At 38.0% G+C, this 14,792-nt stretch overlaps 1 protein-coding gene across 30 annotated transcripts in view; it reads right to left on the minus strand.

Annotated features, from left to right (window-relative positions):
• ADGRL2 (adhesion G protein-coupled receptor L2) overlaps positions 1 to 14,792 on the minus strand; it is a 502,012-nt gene that overhangs the window by 183,195 nt on the left and 304,025 nt on the right. For 26 of the 30 annotated variants that reach the window (XM_037826807.1, XM_037826801.1, XM_037826804.1 and 23 more), the window contains exon 1: positions 12,956 to 13,811. The exons of 2 other annotated variants lie outside the window; for them this stretch is intronic. The gene's annotated coding sequence lies outside the window, so the exon portion shown is untranslated. Of the gene's footprint in view, positions 1 to 7,975; positions 8,014 to 9,804; positions 9,883 to 12,850; positions 12,870 to 12,955; positions 13,812 to 14,792 lie in introns of those variants that run through there. 2 more of the 30 variants (XM_037826793.1, XM_037826796.1) reach the window with 2 other exon arrangements.

A 14,792-nucleotide genomic window follows, 5' to 3' on the forward strand; every position in this document is an offset into this window, starting at 1 on the left:
GGTATGGGTATTTATTTTTGCGTTGGCCAATAGCTATTGTGGGCAAGTTATTAGAGATAACAAAACATTTGTTATGATGCTCTGATAAGCAGTAAAATGCTGTGCTAAACCATTTCCTTGAACCAAAGCTAACTTTTTAGTTAGGGCCTCTGAAATGAATAGTAAGGACTAATTTTCTGCCTTGACTTATATCTGGCTAAAACAAAATTGCTTTTTGAATCAATAATCCTCATTTAAAGAGTAGAAAATAGAAACTAATTTTTAAAAACTATATGGCATAAAAATTCATTAATTAAATAATTTTACAGAGTGAGTTTTCACTTTTCTTTCTTAAATATGAATCTTGAAACAGGAAGTTTTACTAATCATATTTATATTAAAATATGGAAATGCCACAAATATTAGAAACAAAAGTATCCGTGAGTGGAAAGCATCAGGACTTCTCAGATGTTTCCTTAGATACTAACTTTTACATAAAGGTAATACAATCATGTTTAAACTACTGGAAAAAATCTGTGAAATTCTGTAATTTACCCTTTAAAAATTAATGAAAGGTTGATATTCTAAGATTTTAACATTTTTCACTCTTAAATGAAGCTCTGAATAAACAATACATGAATGTCACAGAATCTACTATATAAAAAGCATATAAAAATAGTCTTTTTAAATCTTTACTACATTTCTATTTTAGGAAATGTATCAAGTAGACAAAAGGAATACTTTGTAACACACTAAAAGCAAAAAGAAATTATTATTGTTTATTTTATAATCAAGATGAAAACATTAGTTTTTAAATCCCTGTTTGTAACCATGCAATTTAAAATATTTGTGCATTTTTATTTTTTTCCAATTCAGCTAGTAATACATGCAGATTCGTAATTTTGCATCCCAGACTCTTCATATAGGTACACATAAAATTTTGAATATATATTATTAATGGTTTATATATATCCATATTGTTAACTTCCACTTAAAGTGTTTAACATGTTAAAATATTCAACTTTGGGTTAAAGAACAGTATAACACATATAAATTCTTTTTTACAAGAAACTTCCATTTTTATAAAATTAATATTAAAAAGATTACTTTAAATCTATACTCTTAACATACATTAACCGTATTTGGAAGAGTATTCTTCATAATATAATCCATTCATAATATAGTTTATTTTAAAAAACAAATCTGCTCAAATAGAAGCAGGAATAATACATTCACACTTGCTCTTAATAAAATGACATATATACAAATGAGCATAGTATGTTATCATAATTCCTATTCTTCTTTATTAATTCAAGAATATTTAATAAAAATCTCTTTACAATTTATAAAGAATGACAGGGTTATTTTAAATGGAAAAGCAGATATCAGTTAACTTCTTTGTCAACATCTCCAATATAATAAAAAAAAATACTTTTGCAAAGGCAATAATTGTAAATCATATATTTTTTATTTGTAATAGATTCAAATGTCACAATTTAAAAACCACTCAGTAGTCTATCTCCAAATTCAAGACAAAACAAGTAGAACTTACCCTAACTGTGCCTTTCCAGTAACATCACCGAAGTTATGCACTCTGTGACAGTTACTGGGCTTCCCATAACAATTTTCCTGGAATGAATTCTCTAGTAACCCTTACCTCACTGTGAAGGGAGGTGTGGTATTAGGGGGGAAAGGGTAATGAACTGCAATATTGGATTCCATTTTCCAGTACCTATCATATTTAGTATCAACCATGATCAGAATCTACTTTCATCATATTATTTAATACAAAGTAAACTTGGCAGTAAAGGATACCTATCAATGATTCTATGGACAATGACATTTGTACACTTTTGTCCAACATACCATCGAAATCCTACTGAAGTATAGTTGCTGTTGCTAATATTCTTACCCTGTTGTGAAAATGCTCTGCATAAATGTAGCACAGACTTGTTAAGATAATACAGGACCATGCTGAGAAGGTAATACTTATACAATAGTCCATGCCAGTACCATAAATCTCTTTATTAAACAATGGTTTGCTTACTTAGAGGACTATTTTGTATAACAATAACAAGCTGACTTCACACATTAGTAAAGATTAGCTAATAACATAACAAATCTAAAACAATGAATTTCATTAAGGAACAAACCTTTTAAAAATGCAAAGTGAATTATTATTTGTCATATTCTTTGGTAAACTGAGGGGAAAAGGGGACTATTACATCTCTTTTTAAGGTTACAAGAAATTTCTGAAAAAACATTACTATACCAAAACGTAAAAATTAAAACACTGGAATAATTTTTAGAATTTAATATACTATTCCATCTTTAGATTTCCTGGCTCTATTAAGTATATGCATGCAATGTGATCTATTCTGCTCACTAAAAAGATCTGAAGGCTCACTAAAAAGATCTGAATGCTCCAAAAGGCTTATCACCTTAACTGATTACCAAACATCTGAATGTTAAAACTCAAGGTATTTCTGATTATCAGCCTTACATTCTTACAAATTCTCAGTTGGCACAGAATTCATAAAATCAGTTTTTGGTCAAGTACTGCATATTTTGCCTGCATTCATTTTTTTCAAAGTTAGTCAGCAGTTTTCTAAATCATTTAATATTAGATCCTTACTGGTAGTTTCCGTGTTCAAGTGTCACTGCACTAATTGGTTCATTATTGCAATTAAAAGTCATTAATTTAAAGTGATAATTTTTGGTTTTCGAAACAGCATCTGAAACTCATGTAATTTGATCTATTAAATAAATGTAGAAGAATGTCATTTACTAGTGTGTCTGTACTGATCATGTCTATATTTTACATAATCTAGAAAATTATCTAGAAAGCTGGGTCCTCTCTTTTAACAACCACCAGACGTTTAAATGAGACAATTCCAGTCATTCTCCCAGAGCTATAGTCAATCATCAAAATAAATAAATAAATAAACATCTCAAATGAATCTGATATCTCTGTTATTTTTCAAGTTATTTTTACTAAATAAGAAAAGATAAAGGTAAATTTATAATCTGTCAATCCAGGAAATGATAAATACTTGGCATTAGGTATATTAAATTTCACTATAATTTGCCTAATCTCAAATGCCTTACTTTCCTTAGAACAATATTTCTCAAACAAAAAATTTTTTTAATATTTTTAAAAAATATTTTAATACAATAATTTTCAAAAGGGAAATTATGCCTTGATTATTTTATCTCATATACAAGCTCCCTCTGCAGGTAATAACAAGGGTTAGCAAAAATATCTGAAAAAATGTAGGCAGTTGCCTGCATAAAAATGCAAGAATTCTCCCTTCCAACATATACACACCACTTTTGTTACCTCTTCCTTTCCTGATTAATGTAACTGCTCCTAAAGATTGGTTGCTCAATATGATTATTCTTGTCCTCTATCCTGGTCAAGAATGCACCTTTAACAGGCAGAATACACAAACTTCCACAAAGTCACCTAAGAGCTACTTACACAAAGTATATTTCAAGGAAAAGAAAGCATTACCCTTGGCTTACACAGCACCGACCTGAAACGATAGACCACCCAAAACCAGATTACCCGACCCATTCATCTGACTCATCTTCTAAATACAGGTTAAACAAAGGTGGCACCTTAGAATCTATCTATGATGACAGATAAAAGATCCATTTTATATGATAGCAGTAACAAGTACATTTGCTTCCCATTTTAAGAAATTCTAAAACTTAAACCTGGAGAGTATTTACTTCAGAAAACTAAATTTGTATACTTCTGTTAATTCAATGCAACTGGGAAAAAAAGGCTGATTTGGGCTGCAAATATGGTCTTTATCCTTTCATAGTATTTTTTCAGAATTTGTTTAGATTTCAGAATTTTAGATTTCTGTTACTCAATGTCCTCCTTTGCCATATTCCTTTCCTGAGATACATAGTGATATGGTGCATCTCTGACAAAACAGAAAAAACAAAGTTAAGAACAGTTTCAAAGTCTTGGAAAGTGGGTTACCAAAAAAATGTTGCCGGAGAATGTCTGAAGCTTCTGTAAGAATTCTCCCTTCCAACATATACACACCACCTTTAAAACACGTAAGCTGTGATGAGAAATTTAAGGCAAATCCAACTGGCCTACATATAAATGAACTGATAGACTTATAAAAAGTGATTTGTTAAAAATTAAGATTCACATTAAATTGAAAATTATAAAAGATATGCTAACTTGTATGCTAAAACATACAGAAATAGGTAACAGTTATACTTCTTTTTTTCCAATAAAACAACTAAAATAAGGTAAAGAGAAAGGCAACGAATGGTTTTAGTGGATTTTCTTGCTTAAGAGAAGCAAATATTTTAAATATCTAGGCTGTGAACATAGTTTAAAACCAGTAATGATTTGAAAAGAGATTTCAAATGGGTATCCTGGCACTTACAGCAGGAAAAGCAAAAGGCGACCGGCTATATGGTTCGTCTATAGACTATCAAGAAGCACCTAATATCCAAATATTACCTTTCTCATGACAGAAAGACGTCTGAAAAAAGGACAAAAATAGTTGTGTGCTTAATAACAGTGAAAATGTTTAGGAAATAATAATTTTAATATAACTTTTATTTGTTGATGCATACAAATCAAATGAAGTTTTAATTAATTATGCCCATCTTTGAAAAAATGGAAAACAAGACATATATCTTCAGTACCTCAGTTCTGTCATTTAATACATTTAATACACTCTCATCAATGTGTAAGTATACAACATTACCAAAATTAGAATTTCCCAAACTGTCCTGGACATTAACCATTGGAAAACCAGGAATTTTAAGAATTAAAATACAACACAGGCATCCTGAGATTAAGAATACAGAGATGAGTGGAGAAAATGCTGTACGAGAAATGCGTTCTGTAATTTCCAATCAATAACCACAGTAGTGAACACTGAAAAAGGGTAGGCTTTTAATGCAAAGATAAAAAATTTCCACATGGGAGATGTATTAGTTAGGGTTCACTAGGGAAATAGAATCAACAAGAGATATCTATAAATATAAGATTTAGAAAAGCGTTTCAGGCAACTGTGGGTATGCACAAGTCCAAATTTGATTTAAAAACACAGGGAAAACATTTTAACAGGATTCTTTCTCATATAAATTGCAGTTGAGAACTGATTAAATAAATATAATCTACCTAAAACAGAACAGCTAAAGACCTTATCTAAAATCTTGAAATGATTCAACCATTATACGGAGAACTGACATAGTACTCAAAATTTTAAAAATAAATTATTAAAATTAGACATTACTTTACGAACAAAACAGAGAAAACCCTCTTTTGCTCTATCTATAGACAGACACTACTTACTATCCTCTACAAGAGAAGGCATTATCAAAAGCAAGGTCACCTAGCCCACCTGGGCAGCCAAGGACCACTTCTGACTGTAACTGGGTTAGATTATTCTGTCATGTAAACCCAGAGCAATAATCAGTCCGAGGTGTGGACCAATGCAAAAATAACTAAACAAAGGATGCAAAGTGTGGACTGTAAAGCAATTCCAAACATAGGAATACCTTTAAGAGCAAAATAAAGACCAAATAACTCATATTATTTTCAAAATCAGTTTAAAAAGATACTCTAATCATTTGTTTTGTATGATTTTGTATGCTTTTTTTTGTCAATAACTGTTAACAAAGATCAATATGCAAGCTAACAGAATATAAATTGTGTACTTATACACACACACGTATGTATATGGCAAAGAAAGGTGTTAAAGAGTATTATCTAATAACCAATAGAGCAAAACTAAGCCCTTTTTTCTTTTATTAGGAACCTCATGGTGCATTCTTCTTCACTACTAAAAAGGCTGAAGATTTCATTTTTCATCCAGAAAAAAATATACAGTGTAGTATTACTTTTTGTTTTAACAAAATAACTTTTGAATTTATGAAATGTCTAAAGCCAATAATCTTTATACCTTCTCCCATCTCTCCTGCCCAAGAACTAAGACTTCATTTTTATGTCTCTTTTTTCTATCACATTAAATACACACATACACATTCACACATACACACACACCATATTTTCAAAATTACTTAGTGGATTTTCAAACAGAATTAAGACTTGGTCACATATTTGAGGAAGTTAACTTTTCTTCAACCTGCCTGCTTTTTAATCTTATATTCTATGTTTATTAAAGTATTGAATCTATCCTAAAAATACATCCTGCAAATATTTTGTTTTAAATAGGCTTCTCTTCAGACAACTAATTTAGACACTGAATTTCAGAGATTAAGTATAATCCCTACATGTGAATTTTAATGTTTACAATGTACTCCTCACAGACTGGAGAAATCAATGACAAGATCAACAGGGGCCCTTTATGCTCAGCATACGTTCTCTTGTCAGGTAGTGATTAATGCTGTGCTCTGTAGAGGGAGACATTACATCTGGGCTAAAACAGACTGAAATTTTACCCTCAGGCAGAAATCTGATTTAAACATCTCTATTTAAAGTGACATTTGTACTCCCTTTTCTACTGGTTTCCCCCAAAATTCCAGGAAGTTGACTCCACGACCTAAAAACAGCTGGGTGGCTTTGAGTGGTTGCACCTATTCTTGCACTTCGGTAAATCTGGGTGCCAGAACGAATCAAAGTGGTAATAAAACAGGTGCCTATCTATCTGCTATGATAGAGCCCATGCCACTTTATTGGTACAAGAATTTAAGATTCCGAATTTGGTATAATTCTAGAATCAGTGATAAAATTACTAAAATGCATTTCTTTTGCTAATAATAGCCTACTTATCCCTCCTGATATATTAGGTTCCTATGATTCATAAAATTACATGATATTTCACTGCACTGATCTGAAATATAAACTGATTACAAATTCTAGAAATGTAGAAAAGCAACTACTTAAACCTCTAAAGCTTACAAGAGTATGTAAGTGGAAATGCTTTCTTGTATATCAAATTTCCATGCAAAAGGCAAAAAAAAATTGTTCACACAAGTCTCTTAAGAAGATGTATGCATATTAAAACAGGCACCAATATTCTCAGAATGTGAAACATGGTAAATTTTGATATTATTAAGCAGTTTAGACACTGCTAGCAAGTTCCTACTATGCAAGGTGATCTAATTTCTGTTGCCTTTCAATGTAAATTGATTTTTTTTTCTTTTAGCCATTCTGGTAATTGAGCAAATTTATACCACAGTGATGGGATTTTACTTACCACCACACAATGCATAAAATCCTCTATGAAGACAAACTATATTACTTCATAAAACTGCATTTTTGTTGTAATTAAACAAATCATATTTAAACCTGCTCTGTGCTTCCCGAAATAATCAATAGCATTTTGCTGTAAGCTGCAGGTATTGAGTGCTTGGTTTCTTCCTTCAGACTACTTTTTAAAAATTTTTTTGCCAAATTTGGGAATTTTTTAAAAACTGTCAGAAAGGATATATTAGAAAGTATTTGTAAATTATTCCTACCTTTACTCCACTAGATAAATGACCATATAGAAGATTTTAAGTATTTTTGGTTTAACAGGATCTGTGCTTATGATACAACACTAAAAAATATCTACTTACATCAAAATAGCATTAATGGATTTTCAAAGTTTAAAACATAAACTTCAAACCTATACTAAATTCAAAATACCATACCAAATAAAATTTAGGACTAACAGCTCCTTTAAAAGTTATCACACTTAGGGATTCTAATTCCCTAAATCCAATAATTAACTATGTATCTCTATGCTCAACAAACCATTTCCTTAAGCTTTTTCTTAAAAGTATTAAAAACAATAACAATCACTACTTGATCGATATTTCAGAGCATCTCGAGTGGCAAAAAAACTTTTGAGAAAAGTCAATATATTTTTCTGACACAATTACAGAAATCTAAATGATTAAATACTTTTCAACCTTTCAACCTTCAATCTTTTAAGAATTGTTTGGAGAGATGATTATTTGGGTGGGGCTACAGAGTAAGTAGTGTAAGGTAAGACAGACATTAGCTAACCTGTAATTTAATATGTCTTCTGATATGGCTTCATCTTTCTGGAAAATAAGTAGAAAACGGTTATCTATTTAGGTAATGTTCTCATTTTTAACACTGTCAGAATCATAAATCTGCAAGCTAGGCATTTTTGCAAATAATTTGATGAACTTTTAAAAATAATTATGGATTTTATTTCTAAAACTTAACTTGAATAAAATAATTCTACTTTAGTTTTACAAGAACCTTTTCTGTAGAAAAGCAGATGGATGCCAAATGTGTGCTCCTCCCTTCAAGACTCAAAATCTGATACAATGAAACATCATAGGCAAAAGTGCTACAGTCTTTTGGAAACTTTTTTATAAAAACAGCAACCTTATATAATTCTTCTGTTTCCAAAACTATATTTCATTCCTGATCTAAGTACACTTAATGAGCGTGCTTCACATATCAGCAATTAGGCAAGAGGTTCGGACCATGTTAAAATGAAAACGGAGATTTCTCTTAGATACAAATATGTTTAGCCCATACCTTGAAACAAACTATAAGCTCTCTTCCTTCAGTGCTGACCTATCAAGAAGCTAAGTGTTATTTGAATATTTATTCCAAAAGTTGGTCATATAAATATTTTGATAGAAAACAGAACAATATTTTATTACTATGGTTTGGAGATTTTATTTACCTCTTGACCTTCCTGACACAGTAATCTTAGTTCACATATTTCTGTATTACTTAAGCATCAATGCTATTTTAAGATCTTTAATAAAACACACAATGCTTCCATAATGTACAAATAAGGATCTAACCCTAAGTCAACCTTGGTTTTAAAGCTCTCCTCTCGCTCATTTGAAGAATGGAAACACCCAAAAGCCTAGTGTTAACATTTTTGTTCATTGTGAAAACTGCAGCAATAAAAACTCCAACTGCTTGTCTTAAATTAAGACTTGTAGTACTGCATGCGAGATCTGTATATTTATATTAGTTTTTACAACATTTGGAAGTTTTGTTTGCTTTGATGTTAGTCCATTAACAGAGCAGAGTCAGATGCCTGGAAAAATTATATTTATTGGAAATTCTCAAGTCAAAACCTGAAGTAATCGGTTTGTTCTACCCATATGATTCAATATTCTGATTTCCCCAACTATCTGCTCCCAGAGCAACCTGAATTTCTAAATTCATTTTCTGTTGCCAACACAGAGTAACCCATAGTGACTGAAAATGGCAGCTGAAGTGCTTCTATACCACATTAATTTTTCTCTAATCCAATTTTGTCATCTAAATGTTGAAAACTCTTCTTTTCACTGCACTTTACACCTTTGGTGATTTGCTAAATTCAGGATCACCAACATATAAAATGAAGAGAAACGTTTTCAAGACAATTTTTAAATTATCACTAATAGCTCAAAGGATAATGTGCTTTTGTTACACTCTGCATTCAAAGCAGACTAGTTAACAGCAACTTAAGTGCAATAATAGTAATTACATCAATGTGGGCTTATTTAAAAAAAAAAAAAACATGAAAGTACTTCTAAGACAACTCTAGGGATGAGATAAATAAACTATCATAAAATGATTTGGGGGTAATGATACACAATTTGAATAGCACTAAAGAACCTCAACTCAAGCTGAATAAAAAAAATTATCACCCTATTAAACAAAAGATTTAAAATGTTAGGCAATTAATGATATTTTTCTATAAAACTGTTACACTACAGAGCTCATTTTCACTCTAAAATAAAAACAAGGAGTTCTTCTGAACATCAGTACAAATACATCCACTAATGAAGGGATATCAATTCACATTCAAAAGCAACCAATCAACAAAGGCAAAACTATAAAACATAAAGACTTACAAATTTCCAAATCCTTCCTTGAATTTAATTTTCATGTTAGAACTAGGTTTTATAAATCTTAAGCTTAAACAAAACTAGTTCTTTCCCATAAGTTAAAGACAAAAGTTCTTTTCCCTTGACCCATCTGCTCTCCATAAAATGACCCAAATGACCCAAGTACTTGTTCTTACTTGTTCCTTCATACATGGACAGAGTTGTTAAAAGAAATACAAAGAACATATCTCTCTGCAAATGTAGAAAAGCAAGAGCAAATAAGCTATAAAGAAAAATAAACCAATTTTAAACTTAATCCTAGAGTCTACTGTGTTTGCTAAAATATGAAGATTTTTAAATAAGACAATAGATATTTAAACAGAATTATCTGCATTTAAATAGTATTAATAAAAATTGGGGTCTTTATCACTTAGAAATCTTTTTTCAAATTTACATTTGCAATAAAAATTACATTAACAGAGTTGATGTTGAGTTTTTTATTTGCACATCTTCCACTGACTTTTTTCCTATTAATTTAGCATTAAATTAAAAATAAATCTCCCTAGGTATAGAAATGAGTGTCCTTTTATCACAAGATTTCAATTGTTTTATGGGTTAATTAAAAGTCTTTCTTTTTCATTTTACTAATACAACAACAGTGTAGGCCCTAGAAAATTATGAAGTTAGAAGGACTTTCTAACACTTCCACTGAAGTGACCCCAAAAGAGAGGCAACAGTGACCATCATAAAAGGTCACCCTTTTTCTAGGAACAAACCATTTATCAATAGAAAATAATTGTCTTGCCATTTGCAAGGGCTCCACAGCAATAGACAATGTTTTTCACTCACATAATTACAAAACAGTAAAAGTTCAGAAACAGCCTGAATCCACCTCCCTATTTTTACCCTTTATAATTCTCATTGCCCTTTGGGCCCTCTGCTTGGAAGCAATGGAAGACAGGCTGAAGTTTTCTCAATTGCGCTGAAGCTAAGAAACCTTTGATATGCTAATAGTCCCCTTCAAACGGTAAGAATTCACACTTGCATTAATTCAAACAATTTGTGCAGAATGATGTGAAATGGCACCTCTTTTAGAGGCAAGCAACAAAAGGAAAGAATCGGAATGTCTGAAGAAATTAAACAACAGAGCATCTGTTCTGCAGTATTCTTTCTATCATGCATATATTTATTGGAAGGTGGAGGATGGGACTGTAAAAAGTCCTTAACACACCTGAATAGAAGTAGACTTTCTATCAAGGGTTTTAAGTATTACACGGATACTAAGTTTAAAGTTACAAAGTTACCTTCACCTAGGTCAAAAAGGTCCTATCACAACTTGAAATGTAGCCTGCCAAAGACACAGCAAAGCTATTCTATTTTTCTGCTATGAACGTATACTACCTCATTAGCTCTATCTTCTAAGGATCTCGCCCAGAATCAAAACCGATTTAGTAAGAGATATCCCAACAGATAATTATTTAACAAACGGATGTGACTTCATTGTGCAACTCGAGGTGAGCAAAGAGCACACTCGGTGGGGCCCCTTCCAGAGATAAACACAGGAAATGAATGAACCAACTACGTCCGTTAAATTCTACGGCCTATGGAAAGGGAAGACAGAAGTACACATACTGCAAAAATGCAGAACAAAATCTAAGAATTGGTGGCGGGGTGGGGAGGAGAGTGCCTTAGAACCTGGCTGGCCTTTGTAACGGGAACCATATGGTTGGTGGCTGCGGCTCAGACGCTCCCAAGCTGCTTGGAGAAGCTGCTAAGCAGCCTGGCACCTTTCAAGAAACAGGAGGAAACATTTTTCTCGGTCTGAATCTGAGACAACAGTTTGCATCAGAAGAACGGTATGAGGGGGCCAGAAAAGGGGTATAGAAAGAAGGGGGGGGGGAATCCCTAGAACACCAAGAAAGAAAACAGACACCGCAGGATTTATCCCTCCAACTATGCTTTTAGAGGACAGAGTGAACAGAGAATAAAAAATAAAATAAAATAAATGTTTAATAAAATGAAAGGGATATGCTCCTTTAGTACTAAGTAAAGCTTCCAGCGACTTCTAACACAAACCCCGTAGTTCCACGAAAGGATCAAACTTTACTGGTTCCAAGCGAAGGAGTCCTGTAAGCGTGCCTCTCTCTCCGAACTGTCTGAGCGCTCCATTTCGCTCGCCCTCGCACCTACGCCAAAGGGTCCGCTCCAGCCAATATAAAGGAGATGACGCTCCGTTAGATATCCTCGCGCCCCTCCCCACCCCCGCAACCTTATCCTACAAACCAGGCTCCCAGTGGGCTCTCAAGCCCTACAGCAAACCAGAAGCTCACACCCGTAACTTCACCCGCAGGCCCAACGCGGCCCGCTGCTGCCCTCTCACTGCGGGTCCGGGAGGTTCTCTGCCCTCCTGGCTGCCCGCCGGATTCGCAGCCGCGCCACCCTCCTGCCCCTCGGGGCCGCCAGGGCAACGGCAGCCCGCCGCCCCTAATCGTGTGGCTGCGCTCTTCTGTCATCCTCGCCTCCCCACACCACCTAATCACGGAAAAGAAGAAACAACAACCCGCCAACAACTCATCCGAGTCCTCCCCCACCGTCCACTTCCCCTCAACTAGCTTGCAGCGCTCTCCCTCCGCGCTCCACTTACTGACCGGGACAAGCCCAGCGGCAGGGGGTGGGAGGACAGCAGGGGCGCGCTCCCGCCGGGCCTCCACCCGGAGCAACCCGAGCAGCCCCGCCGAGAATGCGCCTCACACTCCTCCCCAGCCCAGCTGTGAAAGGGCGAGCAGCACCTTCCGACCCACCCCAAGCATTTAGGAAATCAAAAAAATGCACAACCCAATGCTACCGCGCCACTCCCCACCCCCGCCGCCGCCCCAGCAACTAGATGGCCTTGAGCATTACGATAGGCTCCACGAGAAAAGAAGACGTAGCTGGACGGGACTGAGAGTTGTTCCTATCGATTTCTGAGAAGAGGAGGAGGGAGGAGAAGGGGAGGGGGCGAGCAGCTCCAGCGAGCGTGGGGTCTCCCCCTTGGCCGGGACGAATATAAACAAATAGTCAAGCCCGAACTAACCCGTGCCTTTCCACCTCCAGCATCCACCCCCAGGCAGGAGGCGCAAAGCAAACAGGTCTCCGAAGCCCGGCACAGAGGCACATTGTTCGCTCCGGCGGCTCTTACCTCGGTCGGCGAGCGCGCCCCGGGGAGGGCCGTCTGACGCGGGGGCTGCGCGGGGAGAGGCGCAGAGGGCAGCAGCAACCCCAGCCAGCGAAGGCCGAGGCCGGCCGGGAGCGCGCGGCGAGCAGAGCCCGTCCGGGGCGCCGGCCGCCGAGTCCGCCCGGGAGGCAACGCCGCGGCTCGCCGGCGGGACACGGCGCCGCTGCTCGGCCCGTCTTCCTGCTCGGCCGCTGCCGCCGCCGCCTCCAGCCAGCCAAGCAGCCAGCGCCGGGCGGCTCCTGGGGTTAAGTCAACATTTTCCCGCAGTTTCCCACAGTCCGCTCCGCGAGAGGGGTCTTTCACAAACACGCACACACCCCCAGGCCACACGCTCCCTTAAAAAAAAATTCAAAATTCAGAGCAAAAGGGGTGTTGAAGGCAAAAGAGCCCGGCAGAGGTGCGCAGACTTGGGAGTCCCCTCAGAGCGGCGGCCACGGGGTGGAGGGCTGGGGGTGAGGTGGGGGGGACCACCAGACGCCGCGGCGCGAGGCCAACTCAGTTTGTCAGGCGAAGCCCCTCAGCCCGCGGTCCGCGCCGACCATCCCTCAAGCCGACCCTGCGGCCTGGGGCAGGAGACAGCAGCGGCCCCTCCTCACATTTCGGATCTCTGGGCTGAGGCTGAGCGGTGGCCGCTGCCCCCACGAAAGGCTGAAGGCGAGGACTCAGGCTTGGATAAGCAAAGAGGAGAAGGGAAGAGCCACACCACGCACAGCAGCGGAGAGGAGATGCCCCCCAACAATTCCAAGGAATTCTCCGGTAAGCTCCCGATTTCGCTCCGGCACGCTCCCGATTTCGCTCCGGCACCTCTGCGTGCGTGTGTGAGCAGAGAGAGTGAGAGAGAGAGAGAGCTAGAGAGAGAGAGAGAGGGAGAGAGAGGGGAGAGGGAGAGACGGGGGAGTGCGAAGTCCTGACACAGACTCTCGACGAGGTCTGAACTGGAGTCACCTCCAGCCTCCTCCTCCTCAAATCCTCACCTACCCCCACACCCCCGCTCTCGGAGTTCGGCTAATCATATAAACATATTAGCGTGTACAGCGGCAAAGAACAAATCTCCCCCTCCTGATTTTTCCAGCAAGGGGCTCAGGCAAACTCAAAAGAAGATTACAGGCAGCTAAGTACAAAACGTGGAGCAGATAATCTATAACTCATTGCCGCCCAATGGCCATTTTCCACTCCATTTCAGCAGCTGCGGCGCCGGTGCACTCTAGCAGGGGGAGCGAAAGGGGACACTTACGGACTGAAGCCGTTCGAGCGGCGGTGTAGGTGGCCGATTAGCCACTCAAGGACTGGCCGGCCCAGGCTCCGGCCCAGATCCGCCGGTGGGGCGGCCTCAGGGCTGTCCTGACCACGGCGGCGGTGGCGGCGGCGGCGAGGGACGCGCGCGCACGGCCGCGGAACGCGCTGGAGAGGCGGCCTGCTCCGGCTCGCACCCCCTCTTCTTCCCTCGCGGCTTGCGACCTCCCCACCACCTGGTCCGGGGACTCCGCATCCATCCTTCCTTCTCCCCCTTTCAACACACCCGTCCAGCCCCCAACCCCCAAACTCCACTTACTGCGCGCTCCGTCCTCCGCGCGCTCCACCGGCTCGCGCTCTCCATCCTGTCCACACACACGTACTTTTAAAATATTTATTTTATTTTTGGAATGGGGTGAAGGGTATTTGGGAGAACGCTGTGGAATGCAGCGCTCCAACCTCTGAGGCGGGTCGCAGTGGGCTGACCAAAGGCTTGAGCTGCCCCCACATCCCCCACCCCTTCCTCCGGGCCAGGGAGCTTTCTCCTTGCCTGGACTTCGAAGAGGCG

Source organism: Choloepus didactylus, chromosome 2 (genome assembly GCF_015220235.1).
Source record: "Choloepus didactylus isolate mChoDid1 chromosome 2, mChoDid1.pri, whole genome shotgun sequence".
Taxonomy (NCBI): domain Eukaryota; kingdom Metazoa; phylum Chordata; class Mammalia; order Pilosa; family Megalonychidae; genus Choloepus; species Choloepus didactylus.